Here is a 22079-nt window from a genome sequence, read left to right on the forward strand (position 1 = left end):
CATTTGGGAAAAGCTCTTACCAGAATTATTGGGGCCAAAACGATCTGGAGATGGAGGCTCTAATTTTTATTCCTAGGCAAGTGTGATCCAAAAACAAGAAGTCACAGTTGTCAAAGATGAAAAATAAAATGGAATGAAAACACGCCTCCACTTTTTATTGTGATGCAAATATAAGGTACCATCCATTTAAAAGAAACAAATCCATTTTTTTTTCCTCACTCCAAAATGCCAGTGTTTACAAATGAGGTACAGGAGTCACTGCTGGAAGGCAAAACACTCCTTCTGGTTCATTTCCCAGCCATTCAACAAATAGCAACTAAAAATAGATAAAGTTCCCAGCTACTGCTTGCATCTGTCAAAGATAAACAACAGCAAACAACAATAAGTATGTAATTTATGACAGACACTTTTACCTAAGCAACCACATTTAATTCTTATGTTCCCTTGTGACAACCATCATTTCATCCTATTTTAAAGATGGGAAAAGTGAGGCTTAGGGAATGCACATGGCTTGGTCAAGATAATACAAATATTAAGAGACAGAACCAGGATACAGACTTGGATCTTCCAATTCTAGCCTCAAATTTTTTCCATCCTCCCAAAATATCTCCCCTGTGGAATATGGTCCTTCTCTCTGCTTTCTGGGAACCTAGAAACCCAAACCTATTGAAGAACTGGAGACAGGAAACTGGTCATATTCTCTCCTGGTTTCAAAGGAGAGAAGCAGAATCGGGAGATGCCAACAAAGGCTGGAGTTACCAAGGTTGCTCCAGAGAAGGTGAGAGAAGAGGATGTGAAGAGGCAGATGGGAAGCAGACAGGATTTGAACAGAAGTATACTCAACAGTGATGGAGAAAAAACACATGAGCTGTCTTTCTAAGCTTCCCTGGAGCAAAGGAATATAGTCCATGGAAGTATCCTACGTTCAATTCTATCATTTCCAAAGCTCCACGTCCAGGCCAGGAGCTCTGTGGCTCATAGAAGCACCCCAGCACCAAGCCATGACCCTCCTTGGAGAGGCTCACAGGCTGATGGAGAAGCTGCTGGCCCGTGTGACTCTCCAGCCGTCAGAATCATCTCCTACTATTCAGACTGAAAAGGCTAGAAGTTGCCAGCCCTCACTGTGCTTGGCTTCTCTAGTCAAGCTATTGGGACAGCACTACTTCCCAGGGATAAAACTACTCAATACAGAGCTAAAGGAGAAACCTCAGCAGGAAAAAGAAATAAACTGTCCAAAGACCATGCCCCCTTGTCTCTCCAGTGCCCGGTGTTGCTACACACGGGAGGACGCCATGCAGCTGTGGGTGTGACCAGCACAGCCGCTGGAGGTGTGGAGATGGGTTATGGCACCACTGAGGTCCCCTGCTTTGGTTCTGTTTGTTGAACCTGAACCTGAACTCTGCAGCCGGATGCCCTGCCATGAGACATGGAGTCTGGATCGAGGGGACGCTTCTTACCCTTTGCCTTGTCATCCAGTGTCTTGTTCAGTTTGCCACAGATCCCACGGGAGTGCAAGAAATGGACACACTCCTACTCGTCTTTAGCATTCTTCACTTTGCTCTGCCTTATATCTTTATCTGGATTTAGTGTATATGTGAAATCAAGTGATAAAACTCCTGTTTCATACCATCTGTTATGTGGCACAAACACTGGTTTTACAAGAGTGAGAAGGATCTTTTAAGACAACGGAAATGTTCAGAATGATTTTAATCTCTGTAGGTTAGAAGCTAAATCTTGCCTACATGGGTCTCTGGACATATTCAAAGAGGACCTACCCATAAGTGTAAGTAAGGGTGGGACCTAAATCCTTCTCATAGGTACACGTTGCAAGCTTTCACTTTATGAAGGTGTTTGGGAGGGTCCCGGTGTTGTCCCCGTAGGGTCTGGGCACTCATCATCTATTGACCTTGGTGAGTTTCTGTGAGATTTAACAGAAGTGACAAGGGATTGCTGCCAATGCCTTCGAGAGGAAATCTCGTTACACCTGAAGCTGCAGGTGAAGTGTCCCCTCTTGTGAACTCACAGGAGTCCCAGGAAAGGCTTGTTACTCCTGAGCATCTCAAGTCCCTGATGGGTCTCATCCAACTCTCATCACATCTGGAGCAGGACAGCCAGGTGAATCAAGGCAGCGAGGCTTGATTTGTTCTGCTTCGAAGCCATTTAGTAATGACAGGTTTGAACTCAATATATAATTATAGAGAGAACTGGGCATTTTCGCCAGTTATCTCTTGTTTGTTGGTTATACAGTAGGTTCCCAATAAATGCCAGTAGTTGTCCTGTGGTGAGACATCTGTTTACCCAGACCCAGACTGTGTGACTTTAAAATTCCTGGTTCTAACTCTAGTACAAATATTTTCAAAAAGATGCTAAATATTCTTGGGGATTGGACATAATAACATGAGCTCACATTCACACAGTGAGAAAGAGTTTTTCACAAAGCAACTACTGCTGGGTGTTACTAGTGAAGAAATGGAGACTCGGCCAGCATACATGTCTTACTCAAAGGTCACAGAGTCAGAAAGAGCGGAAGGAGGAGTCAGACCCCATCACAAACTCTGATTTCCCCCTAGCTACTTGGGAGGTTGAGACAGGAAAATCACAAGTTTGAGGCCAGCCTGGGCAAGTTAACTTCTCAAAATTTAAAAAAAACATTTAAAAAGGGCTGGGGATGTAGCTTAGTAGTATAGTACTACTGGGTTTAATCTACAGTACAAAAACAGAACAAACAAGCAAATCAACATGAACAAAAAGAGAATTTTGACTTCAAACCCTGGTAGTCCTGTTGCCTCTCTGATTCTTCTGTGGAGCTTTCTAACCAATTTTCTGTTTATTCATTTTGTTTATTCCATTGAAAAAAGGACAGTTTACAGACGTGGACTCTCCAAAGAGGTCAGATGATGTTCGCAATTGCAATAATGGTACAGAAAGCTCTTAAGTAGGGTGGTGTATTATTGAAAACAGTTAGAAAATAATGAACAACATTGTAATGGCGGGCACCATTTTAAACAAAATTGCTTTACCTGGTCTTGTTTCCTTTCTTGTTAGGTAATTTCACTAGCAAATTTGCAACAAAAAGAAGCTGAAAAAGCAGATTCTCTTGCTGGAAATTTAATGGAATTACACTCGGTGATGAATAGAATTATTTCTCTGATTTTGATCATGGCTTCCCCATCGTATAAACTTAATAAACACTTGTTCAACTGAATTATTATTGGAATAGCTTGTTGCAATTTTTTCCCATTGGGCAGTAATAACTTTCATTTGTATAATGCTTTATAGCTTACAAAGTACATTCTTCATGTATTACCATTTAATTCTCTCAGCAAATCCAAAGTGTGGATATTAATTTCTTCATTTTACAAATCAAGAAGCAGAAGCCCAAATACATTAGATAATTTACCCAAGGTCAAAACTGCTCACAGACCACTGATCTGTTAAGAAACAATGATATATGGTGTGATTGAAAAGTATGATGAATGTTTAAATATTTTTAAAAGATTATAGTGAAAGATCTGTTGCCATTAATCCCTCTCAGAATACTCCCTTTCACTTTCTCTATTGTTCTTGCCACTTTCTGAAGCAATGAAGGTCTTTAGTTGTGCCATTGTGGCTACCCTGATGTCCTGAATTGATTCAAAATGTTTACTTTTACGGTCATTTTGTCTTGGGAGAGGAGCTACGAGTTACACAGTGCCAGGTCTGGTGAACAGGGTGTATGAGGACACACTATACTAGTTTTATAAGCAAGTTGTTCTGTTGAATGGCACGCAGCAGCAGCATTCACTGAAATTTTTTTATCATACTTTCTACAGATACTCATGAAAGAGAACTTCCATAACTGCTTTAGAAAGTGGCAAGAATGATAGGATAAATGTATTAAAACCAAGGGGAAGTATTTTGAGTGGCATTAATAGCAATGTGTCTTTTGCTGTAATAATTTTTAAGAAATTTAAATATTCACTGTATATTTTGATCACGTCCTAATTTAGAATACTGGTCTTTCAAGGGAGGAAGTACAGCTGAGGGATTAAGAGCAGGAGCTTTGAACTTAAAGTACTTGGATTGAAATCATGTCTTTACTGTGAACTAGCTCTGTGGCCAAGTACAGGGTACATAAACATTCCATGCCTCAGTTTCCTCATCTGTGAGACGAAAGTGGGAACAATGGCTAGCCAGTGGTGTTCAAGCCTGCTAGGAGAACTTACAGTGTTCAGCATCTACTGGGTACCTCTCTTAAGGACTCAATAAATATAACTCTTATTATGAGGATCACTTTGCTGCCCTGGGAAAAGTGTCTCAGTAGGAACAGATGTGTTAGGTACAGGTACAAGCTCCCCACCATGACCAGAATCCTTATGTACTACAGACATGCACTGATAAAAATTTAGAAATATTGCACACATACCCAGTCTGCCATAAACAGCAGATGAATCTGTGAGTCTGGGGTATGGTTCAAGGCCTGGGAGTCCTGAGTGTGGGTCTTTATTCCACCCGTTATCAGCTCTGAGATTATGAGCAAGTTCTGGACTCTTTCTCATGGCCAGTTCTGCCTGTGGGAAATGGGTAGCAACTCTAGTCCTAGACCTCACGTATTGCTCTCGGGACTGCATCACACGAGATGTGGTGGATTACCATGCTGTTGCTGTCGTCATCTTCCACACACCCATTCATCCTCAGCCTGTGGGCAGCGTGCCCTCTCCGTGCCAGGCACTGCGCTCCACGGCAGTGATTCCAACCTGCCCCAGGACGGTGGGTGGGGGAGAGTGCTGTGCGGAAGGAGAAGTGACTGTGCTATGATACAATTCGAAGAAGGCATCATTGCAATGTGCCTATTACTGAAATAGACTGTGGGGGCTACAAGAGTGCTTTAAAACTGTGAACTCAGCCCACACTTTCACTGCAGAGAAAAGACTAACATCCTCTCAACATCCACATTTAGGAAGTTTGCCAGGAAAGGCAGGTGAGGACTCCACTGTGCCTGTCACTGCTATTCTGCATGGAAGGACTAGGATGCCAAAGAGGCCTTTTCAGCCACCTTTCCATCAGCTCCACTGCACCATTCATCTTCCTGGCTACAGGATGTAAGGGTGGGGCTTAGGGTCCCAAGATTCATTTGTTTCTTTAAGAAGACACTTATTAAAGACCTACTATGCAACAGTCACTGTGCCTGGAAAACACAGATGAGAAGGACACTTTGCTAAGGGGCAGAAGGGGCTGCAGTTCAGTGAGGCCCACAGACCCAAAGGGTAATTGGTTCAGCATAAGTTGCTTCAGCTAAGCAACAGACAAACGACGTTGAAATGGAGAAAGACCCCTTCTCCCAGCTGAACGTCAAAAAAGTTTCCTAGGGGAGGTGATATTTGATCTTAGGCTTTAAGGGTCAGAGCTAGGTGCATGGGGGGAAAAAGGCACAGAGGAAATGACAAAAAAAAGGGAAGAATGAAAAGAAGGCAAAGGCTATTGCAAAACAACCAATTAGACCAGCAAACTGCTACACTTTTCCTCCCAAATGCAAACATTGGTCCCCAAATATAATCACATTATGTCCCCTTCTTTTCATAGTTCACCCTTTAAGAAGCTTTGTTAACATATATAATATTCAAAATGATCTAAGAAATAGGTTTGATTTCAGAATCTTCACCCTTTCCCCATCCAGGAAACCTCGGAAAGGGAAGACTGAGTGATCCGCTTTGATTCAATGTCTCCTTTGAAAGCATTCATCTACTTTATTTCTCCAATTGGAGAAATACATTATTCAGCAACCTGACTATGGAAACATGCAAATCTAAAATCTGCGCCAGAACTTTGGTGGGCAGAGGTTCATATCTCATTATAGAAGATGTTTGATATAAATATTAATTTTCCTAAATGGTGACGACAGAGGTTCCACACAAAGGATGTTCATAGTGGATTAAACACCAGGCTCAAATTGCCTGAGCCTTCGTGTGCAGGGAGAATCAAATTCCATTTCATCTTGATAAAAAGCTGCCCTGGAGAATCATTCTGTTTTTGTTTTTTTGGTACCAGGGATTGAACTCAGGTTCTTGTGCTTGCAAGGCAGTCACAATGCCACTGAGCTAAATCCTCGGCCCTGGAGAATCATTCGGGATGCAGCGGTCTAATGTGGCCCACTACCTCCTTCCCAAACCATACAGCTATCTAAAATATTTCTTATGGCCAAACTGCCTTGGCTAGAGGTGGAGAGAGAAGAAACTGGAATTCCATAACATCCCCCATAATATAAATTCTGCCCCCTGGAAGTGAATGACTGTACAAATTGTCTAGTATAAGCCAGGTGTGATGAAAAATACCCATTTAATAACATCCAATCTTCCCAACCACCTGGGAGCTACAACCTCATCCCTACTTTACAGGTGTGGAAACTGAGACCCAGAGGAATTAACCATCCTATTCAAGGCCGAGTAATTAAGACTTAGCAATAGTTGATCCAATGAATAAATGAGATAAAATTGTTGTAAGTGAAAGGCTCACAGGGATGACAGGTTGCTGGGTAATAACAGGCGAGGAATAGTTGGTGTCATTGAGAAAAATCTCATGTCCACAAAATGTGTTATTTGAGAGGTGGCCTTCTGGATCGTTGCTCAGGTGAGATGCAACCTGAGATGACTGTGCAACATTTGCACAGCAGCGTGTCTCAGGCACATTTTCAGGTGGTTGGCAAGGTGCATCTCAGAGACACAATGGGTGGGCCTGGCCCTTTTGGACAAGAAAGACAAGAGCCCAGAACATTGGAACTTTTCAGACACCTCATAAAGCTACACACTGACATGCCTAGTAAAGTTGTACTTGCTAAAAGAGCCTTACGGATACATGCCAACGTTAATTACGCATAGAATTTTGGAAATTTCCAAAGCCAGGATTACCAGCTGACATATCCTCCTATTTCTATTGGACACTTATCAAGGAGAAGAAGAAACTGCTCCTTTTCTCTTCTTTTACGTCTACTAGTCAGAGGACACGTATTATAGTTTACGGCTGCATGCCTTTGTGTAACAGAGTAGCCAACAGATATACTGCCATGGAGAGGCAAAATGAAGTCTATATTAAAAAAGAATTATCTCCGGAAACATTCAGACAACTGCAGTTAAGTGACATTGTGATGTGCCTAATTTGAATTCTGGAACTTTGAAGCAAAGGTTCAGGAGACCCAGGCTGGAGTCCTAGTTCAACTATGAACTCGACAGGGCCCATTCTAATTTCCTTATCTGCAAACTAAGATGGTAGACAAAAGCAGTGTGTCCCAAAACTCCACAGGAGTCAAACGTTGCCAAGAGGCTTAAAATAAAAAGGGCTCTTTGCAAAAGTAAAGAGCAATACATGCACACACATGTGGACCTGTCCACACACAGAGAAATCACCCATAAATATGAGTCATGCTTATATCTCTTTCTTAGAGAGTCACAATGCTCATGTAGCACATTCAAGAATGAAATTCCTGATCAACCTGTTAGTATCCTTGAAGCCATCATTTCCACATTTAGTGGACCAAAATGTCACACCTTTTAATGTCTCGGTGAACTGGTAGAACACACTTTATAAAACACTGGATTAATGATCTTCAATGCTCCTTCTGCTGCTGGATTCCATGATCCTCGGTAGAAGGGCATCTTGTTCTGTATAGATTTGTACAGGTAAAGTAACATCTGAGAAAATCTCTCAATTCTTCCATCCAGCATTCACCACATCTCTATCTTCCTTTGACAGACTTGGGGTGAGTTTGGGGGTTCACGAAGAGAGGAGTCACCCTCCATAGTTTCTGCAATGAGGAAAGATTGTTAAAACTTTCCCAGAAGCCCCCAAAATACACTGGAACAGTTCTTTCTGTGGAATGAGCAAAAATTTGCCTGAAGTAGAATTTGAGGTTATGGATGCTTCTTCTTGGTTTACAGAGCTGCCTGCCTCAGTTTATAGATCTTCCTCTCCTTGCTACCAAGACTAGATTAGTTCTGCTGTCTGTTCCTACTCCAAAATTACACAATTCCACAGAGACATGTTAAAAGAAGATATCTGGCTTTACCATAAAATCATTAGCTTGGGGCTGATGCATTTAACAAGCATGTCACTCTTAAGAAATTCTTGTGACAGAGACAAATGTCAGGAACAAATGAGCCAGTCATTTTCACCTGTCCTGAAACCTGGCCTAGCACTGGGCAACCTCTTGGGAAGGAGATGCTGGAGTTGCCATGGCGCTTTAAGTATCTATCAACCAGGTAACATATTTGTCCATCTGATTAAAAATAAGATACCTGGTTACCTGCTCAGAAAATAGGTTATGCTTTGGCTCACTGGAATAGCTGATTAGATGCCTGCCCAGCTGATCTGATGAGAGGGACAGGGACTGGGGACTCAGATGACTAGGAAGGACAAATCGCTGACACAACAGTTTTCCCTTAAAATCCATTTCTACAACATTACAGCTTAGCACACATTTTTTTCCCCTTCTAAAAGCAGTTCCTCCTGTCCTGCTGCACCAAGTCCATATTCCTCTGGATGGCTCTTTGGCCCCTAAAAGCTAAATTACTCGATGACTCCTCGACCTCACCACCTTCCCCTCACTCCAGCCCATTCTGCTCTTTACTCTCTCTGTGCATCACCGTCATTACAGCCTTTCAGCTGTGTGCTTTACAGGAATTACTTCAAATCACCTCGAAGCCACTCATGCATAGATACTGTCATGATCACTGCCATGTTCCAGTTGGGGAAACTGAGACAAAGGGGGTAAGTGACTTGCCCAAGATCACACAGCGAGGAAGAAGTACAGCTGGGACACTGGCATCTGACTCCAGAGTGTTCAGGCTTAGGGACCAGTTTGTAAGGACCTCATTCATCCTCCTCCCCAAGTCTGGCCATTTCATCAACAGTGAGCACCAACACCACATTCTTGGAGTTTTTAATACCAGCTTCTTTCCCCACGCCCTTCAATTTGCCACACTCCCCCGTCCTCCATTTTTTTCTCATTTTGGATCAAGGTAATGGTTGTGCTGTGGATTTTGGTTGCACTGCAGGCCACTTGAAGTCCAGGACCAAATTATGACATCTGTATCTGTGACAAAGCCCTGCCTAGTATGAGGGACAAAGATAAGTGATCCTTGAGGAAAGCTGTTCACAGGGTGAATTCTCTGGTGGTCACTGATCTTGCCGTACCTGATCCCAGATGCCAAAATCCACAAGAAAAGAAAAATAAGTAAAAGAAAATGTTTATTGCCCAGTGATCCCCACAGAGACTTCAAAAGCAACTGCTGATCGTCTGAAGCAACGAAGTTTGTGCTGTCACAAGGCATCTCATCTGCAATGCTGGCCCAGGACGTGAACAGGCAGGAGCCTTTTTCTTCCCTGGAGACTTTCCGGGCCATGAATGGGCCAAAGGGGAGGAGGAGGCAGGAGGGGAAGAAGCCATCATGGCCTTAATGGTCGAATCCTCGGTTATATGTTGTCAAGCTGGCCAGGCTCCAGGAGTGCTGAGAACCTCCAGCCAAAGCCTAAATAAGCGCAGGCTGACATGACAGTGGGGAACCAGGTACGGGCGATGCAGAGCCTGCATCAGGTGGATGCATCTGCAAAGAGCCACAGGGAAGGTACTGGTGTTCGGGTTCGGTCTGTCACAGACGCCAGCTGCAGATGGATGGGTTCTGCTGGCACTGGGAGGCTCCCAGTCCTGACCTAACATGCCTTCTGCCTCCCGTAGCCATGAGACTCTGCCTTTCCCGCGCCTATGCTTTGCCAGAAGTGTTTCAGGTAGGGCTTCTTCTTTAACGCCTTCGATTATCACAGCTGAAACAATTATATTCCTACCAGCTCCACCCAAGAGCTGCAGAAGTCCGGCATTTCCTGTCCTGCCTAGAAAATGACCTGGTGGCTCTTCAATAAGCCTGGCTCTTCACTTTCTCCCCCAACGCAGCCTTTAATTCTTTATTCCCTAGCCCCTTTTCTAGCTGTAAGAGAAATAAGCGATTCATGTGGATGGGTGGAAATATTTCTTTCGCTTCAGCATTTGCTGTCAGAACCAGGGACTAAGAAGGCTCTCAGGAGGATGGTGATTCCCAGGCCCATCTTCAAACATTCCCTGGTCACACAGGAAATTCACAGACCAAAGGGGCCGATCTCCTGCAAGCAGCCAGAACCCCAGCTGAGGGGAGACAGCACCCACCCTGCACTTGACCCTCCACATCTCTGAGCTAACCTAGACATGCTGGCGGGTATTTCAAACATCAAGCTCGACAGCCTGAACACGTCCACCTGCCCGGATATGGGAGGTAACATTCCCTGGTGATCACAGGCTCCATGGAGGCTGACACCGGTGCCATGGTCCTTTCTGAAAGGGTTGACAGCACGTGGGGAACATCAAAGACCTTCCCAGAAGAACTGATAGCAAGAGATGAAGGCCAAGGAAATGGTAGATGGTAGTCAGGATGTAAGTGCAAGGGAAGCAAATGGCTACTGAAAATCAGAAAGACAATCTGGAGTTGGTATCACTTGTGATTATGAGAAATAGGCCTCGTTTTAACAGGTGGGAGGAGGGGTTCCTTCAAGGGGAGTAGTTTGAGGAAGTGCACAGAGCCACCCTGTGCCCTCCTTTCCGTGACATGTGTGCCGGCCACTCAGACGCTCTGCAACTATCATCTCCTTTAATCCTTGAAGTAGGAGACAGCCTTGATGATCGGAAGAAACCCAAGCTTTCAGAGGGCAAAGGACTTGCTCCCAAGTTGGGTACTCAGTAGGTGAGATCAGCTCTGATTCTAAAGTTTGCGCTCTGAACTGCTCTAAGACCTGGAGGTGAGAACTTGTCTGTCTCCGATGCTGAAGGTACAGGGGGTCCCATTTCAGAGCCAGGGTGGGGCACCAGAAGTTAAAAAGGTCATCCTGAATTCCCTTGGAGCTAGGCCAGTGAACTCTTTCTGGCTGGTGGCAGGAAGGAAGCTGGGACCATCTAGGCGGGGCCCTCGGGCCCCTGGGTTGGTCAGTCACCTGGCAAAGAGGCTGCAGGGCTGTGGGAGGCTTCCCTCCTCTTCTTCAGGGCCCTGCCCAGGGGAAGCTTATGGGAGCCCCTCCCCAGGAGCCCTTCTGAGTGCTGTGCCCCTGCCCACGACGATGTTCTGCTGGGCTGCAGAACTCAGCGGGAACGGCCCAGGGAGGCTCCTGTGTGAGCACATCTGAGTGAGATGCAGGTGTGGCTTCTACCCTGGTTAGCAGGAGCTCCTCACTGCCCCAAGATCCCTGGATGGAGCTCTCTGGATGGGACATTCAGGGGACGTTCACCAAATTATTGTTTCTTCCTAATTTACAGAATGGAGACACAAGACAAGCGAGGGGAGGTTAACACCTCCTGTGTGTAGGCAGCACTCTGCTTGTTTTCACTCACATGCACGTGCTGTATCACCAGGAGATGGACTCACCTTACTTAAGACAGTGGGAAACCCACAGCCCAGAAAGCCTTAGTGACTTTTCCCTGCTTGCACAGCATGTAAGTGGTACAGCAGAGCCTGGTTTCAAAACAGAACTTGCTCTGACTCCATCCCTGCCAGCTCTTCCCACTCTGCTAATGCCTTTCTGGTGCTGGATGAGTCTTCATAGCCAGGATGCCCACACACAGGAATCGTGGCACAGTGAGTGGTCTGAGCAGAAGGCAAGGCAGGTGTGCACAGGCACCAGGAGAAACAGGGGAGAACACGGGTCCCTGGCTCAAGCACTGCAGCCCTAGCAGCAGACACATGCACGCTGGCTCAGCAGGAAAAGACGAGGTGGTCCAGCGGCACCGAGGAGCCTGGGGTCAGACACACATGAGTCGCTGCCTGGGAAAGGCCATTCCGAGGGGCTGGGGGTGGACAGGGGCCCCATTGGAGTTTCTTGCAAACCACACATTATAAAAGCTACACTGGAGCACAGCACATTAATGGTGCCACAGGGGTGTTCCCTAGGCCTCAGAAGAAGCTGCGTTTTGGCTCTCACTGCCTTGTGCAGACATGGACCAGGTGGCAGCCATAAAGCAGGCATAGCCAAGACTCCTGAGATGCTGGGGGAACTACAGCATGTCCCTGTCCATGACCATTTCCATCTGCAGGGGTCAGACGAGCTGTGATGAACTCAGGAGAGCATGTGGTGACGGGGCCCTTGCCTCCCCTGTGTATCTGTCCCTTACAGGGGACTGGGCAGCCAGCCTCACCTCTAGGAGGTCCTGCTGGCCACCGAGGGGACAGACAGGGGGAAAAGTCTAATCCCAGGGGCTCAAGACAAGAAGGAATAAGAGCTATGTTGTTATGGGGTGGGAAGGAAGGGCCTTCTATATTGAGGACAGAAGTAACCAGACCCTTTCCCAGGGAAGTCAGATCCCTTCCAGGCCAGCAATGGGAGTCACATGTGGCAGTCTTGAGTCCTGGTACAACTTTGTTGTCCTGTGAGCAACTTATGTGTCCTGTGCCAGGGACATGCTCTGCCCTCCACCAGCGTGTGCAGCATTTGACTTCCTGTCTCTGATCTGGGGCCCCACCCTTTCTTCCTAGCTCAACTTTTCAACACCCTGTCACCCAGCATCACAGTGACAGAACAGGAAAGACTGGCATCTGGCCTTCTCAGTCTGCTGCTTCTCTCGCCACCTAGTTTACATCACAAGGGCCAACAGAGGTCGGGGCAGGAGTCCAAATGTAGAATTAGCAATGGTCTCTGCTCACTGGGCTTAAAACTCTAAATCCTAGCATTAAGGAAATGCCAAATGTATAATTACAAGGGACAAAGAGTCTTACACCGGAAGAACTTAATATATCTGAGCAAAGGAAGGAACTGGTCCAAAATGAAGCCGTTTTGCTCCTCTGTAAAGCAAGAGAGGGTTGCGTCTTGATTTTTCTGTTTGAAAAGAGCTATTTTTTTTCCTTCCAAGCACTGGTTTCTTTTCTTTTTCCCCCTCTGCAATCCTAATTATGCCATCCTCCCTCCCTTCTCAGAAGTGGACCAACGGCCTATCTCAACCCTTGGTCGCTGCCATCCCCACCTACACATTAGCATTCACTCTGTATGCACTACTGTCCTCTGCCAGGGTGCTACATGGAAGTAGCCCAGATCGGCTGGTTTACACAACAGAAATTTACTGCCTGCAGTTCTGCAGGCTAGGAGTCCAATAAGATGGGCTCAGCAGTTGGTTACTTCTGAAATGATCCTTGGTTGCAGACCTTCTTCTCCTCCCCAGGCTCACATCATCTTCCTCTTTCCCCGTCTCTGCCTGGGTCCACATTCTCTCCTCTGAGGAGGTATCAGCCATGCTGCATGAGCGCACCCCCTAATCACTTCACTTCAACTTCATCACCCACTTGAAGATCCTCTCTATAAATATGGTTACATACTGTGGCACAAGGGATTAGGATTTCAATGTCAATATTTCTGAAGGGGACACAATTCAGCCCGTAACAATATTCCATAGATAGGACTTTATGATTAGTTTCTAGAAGATGAGTCTTATCTCCCCAGCTACTTTACAAGATCCACCAATGTTATCTTTTCTATTTCACAAAACTTAACGGTTACTTTACTTAACACTTAAAAATCGTAAGCCTCCAAAGAGGAAATTTTACATTTCTTCTGAACTACTGCCCATACCAAAAACAGTATCAGGCACATGGCAGAGATGTATTAAACACTAGATGAATGAAGAAATGAAACATCTAGAAAGTTACACACAGGATGGGACGACATCCCTCTGTCCTTCCAGAGACCTGCTTTCCCTTCACAGAACACTCTGACCCCGAATTTCACTACAACGGAGAATCCGGTCACATTTCTGATAAACCTGATATGTGCTAAATATGTTTTGTCAGCCACAGAAATAAACATGTGATAGCACAGTCAACAGGCGTCAAAAATACTCTGAACGTGATTGAACAGAATTCTGATTATAGAGTTTGGCCAAGGAAGTCAGTCCAACTCAGCACCAATTTTCATAGTCAAAGCCAATTGGAGCAACTTGTTATTGAGGTTCAAACTTTCCACTGACACGATGTTTTTGCAGGGCCAGGAATCCAGTGTCATACTCTCCTGGCATCTCAGCAGAATTATCCTGAGAGCCCCTATAGCAGTGGTGGTGAAACTATGGCACACAGGCAGCGGTGTGCTGTTTGTATCATTAAAAGCTCTAAAGGTTGACTATCACTGCCCTATAGTGATGCATCCCATAAAATGACTATCCATAGATCCATTTCGGGCCAAATCCATATTTTCAATAGGGCATGGATATAGATTTTGATTAAGACCAGAACCTGAAGTTAAGAATCTCTCAAAACACTCATTACTTAAGATCTTTGTTGCATGTCTATATCTTGAGAATTTTGAAGAAGAGTATGGCATATGATTACTAATATAAAGATGCATATTTATGCATGGATTGATGTAGCAATATTTATATGGATGTACTGGTAAGTATATGTTCTCATATATTATGTGTTCTTTGAAGCATCTACTTTATCATCTCCACCCCCAGACGTTACCAAGCAAGAGAGCAAAATGAACTCTGAGTCAGCATACATAAAATGTGACCCCAGCCAGCGGAGCCAGGAGAGACAGAGGCAGTTAGAGAAAAAGGTATTCAGGCCCTGGTTATGTCTGTCATTATGATGTGGTCCTCTCTCCTTCCAAATGACTGATGGCCTGGAATTTGTTGTTGCTGCTTTGGCCCATGAGGATAGAAAAACTCCTGCTCATGGTCCCCCCGCTGAAAGCTCAGCCATCCAAGTGCCACAAGAAACAGACTTTGGCATTTTAGCTGCTCACAGACTGGGTCATCCATAAAAGTTTAATTTTCTAAAAATATTCAGTGAGGTGCTTTTCCTGAATGAGATGGCTTCTGGCTCATCAACATTTTTATGTGAGTAAATAGAAGGAAGATGGGTTAAGTCAGGAATCTAATCAGCTATCATGCAGTCCATCTGGTTTAATTAGAGAGCCCAGCAGCTTGCAGGCACCTTCTAGAAAAAGGCTTTAGATCCAGCTCCATAAAAGCAGGGTGCTTCTGCATGTGCTTTCAAACACTTCTCACCTCTCCTGCCTCCATAGAGCCCCTTATCAAATTCCCATCAGAGAATGAGCTTGAGACACATCTGTGCATGCCTCTTAAGGGCATGCAAATGAAAATAAATGTAGCTTAGGAGAATAACACTGAACACCATAGTGGGTCCCTCAATTCATTCAATAAGCATCAATTAACTACATACGCACTGGTATCTACTCTACACCGGGGATTGTGTCAGTGAGATACGGACCAACCCTGGTTGAAGACACAAGTATGTAAACAGACAACTTCTAAGCCCTGAGATGCATGCTCAGGAAGGAGGGTAAGCCCAGTGTGGAAGCCCAGGGGAGTATGAGTTGACCCCAGAAGCATAACTGAGCAAACATGGACAGACAAGGGAGGAGGAAAGTTGTAGGCCAGCAGTTCTTAAATATAAGGATGTGCCAAGACCAATTGGAGGGCTGTAATAGTACAGATGACTGGACCCTACCCTCAGATTATATGATTCAGAAGATCTGATATGGAGCCAGAAAATATGCATTTCTAACAAGTTACCCACTGATTCTAATTCTACTGGTTCAAATGCCATATTTCAAAAACAGGAGAATGGTTCCAACCCAGGCACACACTGGAGTCATCTGGGAACTTCAGTGAAGCTTGGGTTTCCTCCCTGGAGATTGGGACTTAATTGGTTTTATGTGCAAACTAGATAGCAGGGATTTTGTTTGCATGCTTACATTTTAAGAATCTCAAATTTGTTAAAAAATGTGGATGCACAATGTAAGTAACTTTTAACAAACCAGAACCATTTGAGAGTAATTGGTTGGTTTAGTGTTTTGTCACTCCATGATTGTATTTTCTTATAAACAAAAATATTTGCCTATGTAACTACAATACAACCATCACAATCTGGAAATTCACATTAGAATATTATGACTTACATAATGTATCAGTACATTAAGTTTTACTAAATGTACCCATAATGTTCTTTGGAGCAAAAGATCTAGTTCAGAATTATGAACTGCCTTTAGTTGTCGTTGTCATGATTCTTAAGTCTTATTCAACCCGAAACAGTCCCTCAGTCCCCCTGATTTTCAGGATCTTAACACTTATGAAGATAATTGTCCTATTACTTTAAAATATGTTCCTCCACTAGGATTTGCCTGTTGTTTGCTCATCATTAGATTCAGGATTTGCGTCTTTGACAACAGTTCTGCAGTGACATGGTGTTTTCCTCCTACCTCCCATCCAATGGCCTCCTGGTTTCTGGTTGTCCCATTTTACTGATTATGTTCATCTTGGTCACTTGATTAGCCAGATGTCTACCAGGCTTCTCCATTGTAAATTTAGTCGTTTTCTTTTTGTAATTAATACATTCTTGTGTGTGTGTGTGTGTGTGTGCGCGCTTTGAAAATTAATGTAAATGCCCTGCCTGTCACCAAAATTAATCATTAGGTGATCTAGATCAGGTAACTCAGTTTCTTATTTTGCTTGGTAGGCTATTATAAGCTGTTACTATCTTTTTTGTATTTGTTTTTGTTTGTTTTTTCCAGTACCAGGGATCGAACTCAGGACCTTGCACTAGGCAGGCACATTGCCTGAGCTAAATCCCTGGCCCTACTGTTATTATCATTATTGTGTGGAGGCCACTGGGAGCCCTTCAATCTGGCTCTGATTCCTGGTCTTTTCTTTTTCTTTTTCTTTTTTAAAAGCTTTCCAGGTGATTCTACATTACAGCCAAGACAGAGAAATACTTCTGTGGGTGGAGCAAAGCACAGTACTCAAAGGAGTGGGGACAACATGCAGAAGCCCCAGGAATTGCAAGGTTTTCCCCATGGCAGGCAGATGCGAGGGAGTGCGAACCAACAGCGAGAGACTCAGTCTTCAAGGCTCATTTGAGCACAGACTACCTCGTCATCATTATCTCGAATGACAGCTCCTCCCCGTGCGCTGAGCTATAACGGCACCCAGTGCGATGTTGCTGTCTCACAGTTAGATGTGTGTTCTTTAGGGGGAGGGGCTTGAGCTCCTGCTCTAACACTTCCTAGCTCTGCGACTGTGTGCTGCCTTTCTGTTAGGGACTGAATGTTTTGTCCTGGAGCTTGAGCCCCCAGTGTGGGGGTATTTAGTAACAGGGTCTCTCAAGAAGTAAGAAAGGTTAAAGGAGGCACCATGGGTGGGGCCTGATCCAACAGGATTAGTGTTCTTCTGAGAGACCATAGAGCTAGCTCTCTCACTTTCCACCAATGTACAAAGCCAGAGAGCACAAGGCATGAGAAGCGGCCTCAAATAAAACTGACCTGGCTGGCATCTTGATCTGGGGCTTCTTGGTCTCTAGAGTTGAAGGAAATAAATTCCTTTAGTTTAAGCTGCCTAGGCAATGGGATTTTGTTACAGGAGCCCATGTAGACTGTAATATAACTTATCGGATCTGTTTCCTACCTGTAAAATGGGTATCGCTCGTCCTACTCACATAGGTCTGATGACTTTTAAATGAGAACAAAATATCAAGTTCCCAGCGAGATGCCTGGTTCTTAGAAAATGCTTCAGCAGTGTTCTGTTGCTACGCTATTTCTATCGCTGGATTTGTCCCCAAACTTGCCCTGCACATTCCTACTCCTCTGCCTTTGTTCGAGATCAGTTCAGTTCCATAAATATTATTGAAGTGAATTCTTCCTAGACCAGGCCCTTGGGGATACAGACTGAAGAAGGCTTTGCTTCAAGTTCAAAGCCAAGAGAGAAGATGCTGCCCACTGCTGGCCTTAGCCCAGATGCTGCAAAGTCTGTTGGTAAGAAAAGGACTGATTCACAAGAGGAAACAGGAAGTTGGTTTGGAACCTGTTTCCCAGCATTGGGCTGCTGAGAAAATGAGTGAATCGTAGGATTAAATCCAATAATCCACCGCGCTCTCCCTTGGTTTTTATTATATTCATATGATAATCCAGTCTTCTCCCCAGCTTACCAATAATTAGCTGAGGCTCTCCAAACTAATATGGATCTTTTTTTTTTCCCTTGACAGTCAGAGGTTTTTTATTTTTTTCTCTCTGTATTGGGTTTCAGGTACTAGATAATGACAGTCTAATGTGAAAGGAAGTTTTAAAGCAATTAAGCAAAAATGGAAGGAGACTTGCTGTGCTCTGCTGAAATTCAGACAAGAGAGGAACTGAAAAATTTCTGAGCCACATGTAGTCATGACTTAAAGCAGGGGCTCAACTGACTCATACTGGAAAAAAATACTGTCATAATTTTACACATCCTTTGGGGGTATAAAGAGAGAAGTAATTTCTTGTTTTTGGAGAATTGGGCTGGGAAGAGAGAGTCAAAATGAGTTTGGTATAGATAAACTCTGGAGCCCAAAATTTCACCCAAAGTCCATATTCAAACATTCAAAGGGACACCATGCCAAGTGTTACAGAAAATCTAACATCAAGGTGGACATTTTCATAGAAATGGCCCTTCTGACCTTTCAACTTTCTTACCATTTGTGTCTCCATTACTGCCTTTGCTGACTTCCTCTTGGATTTGGAGTTCTGAGTCTGCTCCTTACTACACAGTGAGTTCCCCATCTCCCAGGCTCTGGCTGGCATCCCCAGCAGGTTCACACTAACCCTCCCAGTCCCGAGGTCTCTAACTGCCAGGGAAGTCTGGGCACCTAGAGGGCACAGCAGATGCCTAAGGTTTCCCTTGGGACTGAGACACAGGGTGCTTTTCCCTTCCTGCTTCCTGCCTGGTGTGATTTTTCTTAACACCTTGTGATTCTTCTCCTCATTCCATTGCAATCCTTAAATGTTTTCTCTTTCCCTTTATCATTCTTGACCTCCAAAGTAGCCTTTCTATTTATAGGCACTGAGCTCCCTCTTCTTCTTCCCTTAAAGCATTTCTGCAAACCTCTTAAAAGCTCTTCCGCAAATATGAAATGGCAGATTAAAGACCCAAAGGAGGCATTCACTAGAGTCACGCTCTCCTTCCTTGTGGCCAGTAAGAACATTCGGGAGAAATGAGAATGTTCTTTTAATTTATAGGCAGAACTTGCTCAAGCTGGGCCCAGGAGAAGGTGTGGAGCTCCTGACTCCAGCCCTCTCTCCACTGGGTGGCTTGGCAGGGGCAGTTTTCGAACAGGGTCCCCTGGGACATGGGGCTCCCTTGGCTCTCTGGTCCTGCAGGCTGAGGAGGAGGACAAGATGGGCAGGAGAAGAGTGGGTTGAGCCTTCCATTCATGCTTCACATGCACACACTCCCCCTTTATCTGCCTTACAAATTATGCTCCTGTAAAAGATTCCAATAGGAAATAAAAATGTTTTCACTGCTAAAATATTTTGCAAGTCAATGGAAGAATGAGAAAAATATAGTCAGTGAGACCAGTTGAATGGTGGCAAATTTTTCCTGTAAGGGTTGATTGGATTTGCATATTTGAAACAGCCAAAAGCTACTTGGAGCCAAGCCTAGTAAAAAGATATGTGAACACGGGAATAATAATACCACTGGGAGGCAAAGTAACGGCAGCAGCAGCAGGATGAAAAGCAGACTGTGGCCGTACGAATATCATATGTGTGAGTGTGCGTGTGTGTGTGCAGGTGTGTATGTGTGTGTCGCATGAGGTGCTCCTAAGGGACTGTCCCCCAACCAAGCATTGTATGACACTGATGGGACACATACATAAACTGACCTTAGAAGGTGATGACACTGAAGTCTGAAATTTATTCATATGCACGCATTCTCTTGTCCATTATGAGAAGGATTGAGTGTGTGAGTGTGTGTGTGTGTGTGTGTGTGTGTGTTTCACTGCTCTAAGATCAAAGTCTTTTGCAAGTCTTTGGGGATAAAATGCCACACAGTATTTACTCCAATACTTCCTGGCTATGGGACCCCAGGACAATCATTTCAACTCAGTTTTGTCATCTGTAAAATGGAAATAGTAACAATATTACTTATATATAGTAAAGCATATTCATTCCACAGCACAGAGCCTGGCATAGAGTAACCTCTTAATAGTTGTCATTCTTACAGTTATTACAATTGCTCTGATCGTTGACACTCTGACCACAGCAGAGTCCAGCATACCCTGACCAAGAAATGAATCATGAGAAATCTGGTATTAGAAAAGGAAGCGGAGGCAGTTTGAGCATCTTGGCATAAGGATGATCAGAGTCCTACCTACTTGGTGGCTGGGGCCACTGAAAGTAGAAGAAGGGAGAGGCCCAGAAAGGAAGATCCAGAAACAAGAGAGGCCCTTGAGTGGAGCGCTAGAGCCAGGTCTCTGGGAAGCCTCATTCTGTCCTCATGCACTTAGACCCAGAGACCTCTGTTATTTCTCTATGGTGGCCCAGCTGTGTGGCAGATGAGCAGGGTCTAAACTCTGTGTCCTGATTAAGGGGCCACTGACTTTTCCCTGACACGGCCCAATCTCCCTGCCCCCCAGTGGGCTCTGTCAGAGCAGGAAGGTCTGAGAGGGTCTCGCCAGGTGGCTGGACAGCCTTCGCCTACCACTGTGAGGGGGCTCTGATTTTTATGTGCAGCCTCAAAGCGTAGCCTGCAGTAGTTCTTCTGTCTCACCTTCTACTAAAAATGTTCACTCTGAAACATGTAACGGTGGTGACCTCTGACAGACAGCACGTCCCAGCTGTTAACATTATTCGGCTTACAACAGAAGCTGCCCTCCAGACCCTTGTAGCCAGGCACAGGGAGGAGGTGAGGCTGTCGGGGCCAGGCCTGGAGAAGAACAAAGGGAAAAGTCACCTTGGCACTGAGGGTCTGGGAACCGCTGGCGGTTCGATCGGGCCTCCTGCAATCACTTGCTCTGCAACCAGGGGCAGGAGACAGGAGCTGCTGCCTCAGGCCTGGCCAATTAGGTCCTACCATGGGGCTGCAGTGTCTCTCGAACAGAGGCCCTGTTAGCAATTAGCCCATAGAGGAGGATAACTTTATACTGGGAATTTTATATGGGGCTTATTTTTAGCAGACTGTCACCTTTGTGCCCGGGCCAACCCTTTTGTACTCAATGCACACCTTACTTGCAGGACACTGTGTTTCAAGGCCCTTTTAATTGACTTAATTAGTTAATGTACTACTCTGTGAGTCCCGTGGGAAGGTGCCAGGTAAGGACAGCTCATCTGGAGAAGGGTTAGGGTCCACCTAGGATGACGGATGCCGAGCTCCCACTGGCCCCTGGAGCCCATGAAAAGGAGCAATGAATCACCTATCATTAATCTCCAGTCCTCTAATGAGCTTGGGTTACTTTAAATCCTTCCAGCTTTTAGGAAGGAAGGTGTGGTAGGAATTATGGATTCTGGGTCTGGATCTGAACCCTAAGCTGCTCTCTCCACCAGCACCCCTTGATTAGAGCCCTTTTACCCCCAAGGGCTTGTGTGTCCACTGGGAAAAGCCCTGTCTGAACCATCTGTCCCCTCTGCAGTTTCTGCGAGGTGTGCGAAATCCCTGTGGCCATCTCCTGGGGTGAGACCGGAAGTCATTTCAGTTCTGAACACCCAGAAGAACCAAAATATGCAATCACTCCATTCAGTGGCTTCCTCCCTCCAAAGACCTCATTCATTCCACATGCTGAGCCCCCTCTTGGCACCAAGCCCTGCGTACTGGGGGACATGGACAGAGAAACCCCAAAAAAGACCCCCGGTAGCCCACAGGTTAGTAGCAGAAGCATGTGATTTAAATGTGGGCTCCCAGCCTGCACCCCCAGCTGGGAGCAAGAGGCACATTTCCCTGAAGGAGGGGCCTGCAGCTAGTTTGAGACTGCTCAGGCCTGAGAAGTGAGGAAGTAGCCATTGTATGCATTGGAAAGAGGATGGGAAAGGTTGCAAGCCTGAGCGAGGGCATACAGAACTGTCTGGCTGGACCCGATGAGCCAGGGTGGGCTGGAGAGGGGCAGGGCCAGGGTGGGAGCAGGGCGAGTGGAGAGTAGCCCCAGCCTTTCCCCAAGGGGAAGGGAGGTGAGGCGGGAGGACTGGATGTCTCCAAGGGGACAAGTGCCAGGAGGCTCACATCTCCCTGTCCGGGACAGCAGAAACAGGAAGAGGCCCTGCGGACTCCAAAGAAGCCACAGCATGGAGCAGGG

General features: G+C 45.3%; 1 protein-coding gene and 1 long non-coding RNA gene across 2 annotated transcripts in view; both read right to left on the bottom strand.

Annotated features, from left to right (window-relative positions):
- The window catches only part of Rora (RAR related orphan receptor A), a 674381-nt gene that overhangs the window by 408212 nt on the left and 244090 nt on the right, over positions 1–22079 (bottom strand). The window lies entirely within an intron of this gene.
- Positions 1–22079, bottom strand: part of LOC110344142 (uncharacterized) — a 202707-nt gene that overhangs the window by 54005 nt on the left and 126623 nt on the right. The window contains exon 2 of the long non-coding RNA XR_002386470.2: positions 1–22079. This exon is cut by the window's left edge and continues 54005 nt beyond it; it is cut by the window's right edge and continues 50105 nt beyond it. This is a non-coding gene — a long non-coding RNA (uncharacterized LOC110344142).

Source organism: Heterocephalus glaber, unplaced genomic scaffold (genome assembly GCF_053883595.1).
Source record: "Heterocephalus glaber isolate CG9 unplaced genomic scaffold, H.glaber_assembly_v1.0 deba00001689, whole genome shotgun sequence".
Lineage (NCBI taxonomy): Eukaryota > Metazoa > Chordata > Mammalia > Rodentia > Bathyergidae > Heterocephalus > Heterocephalus glaber.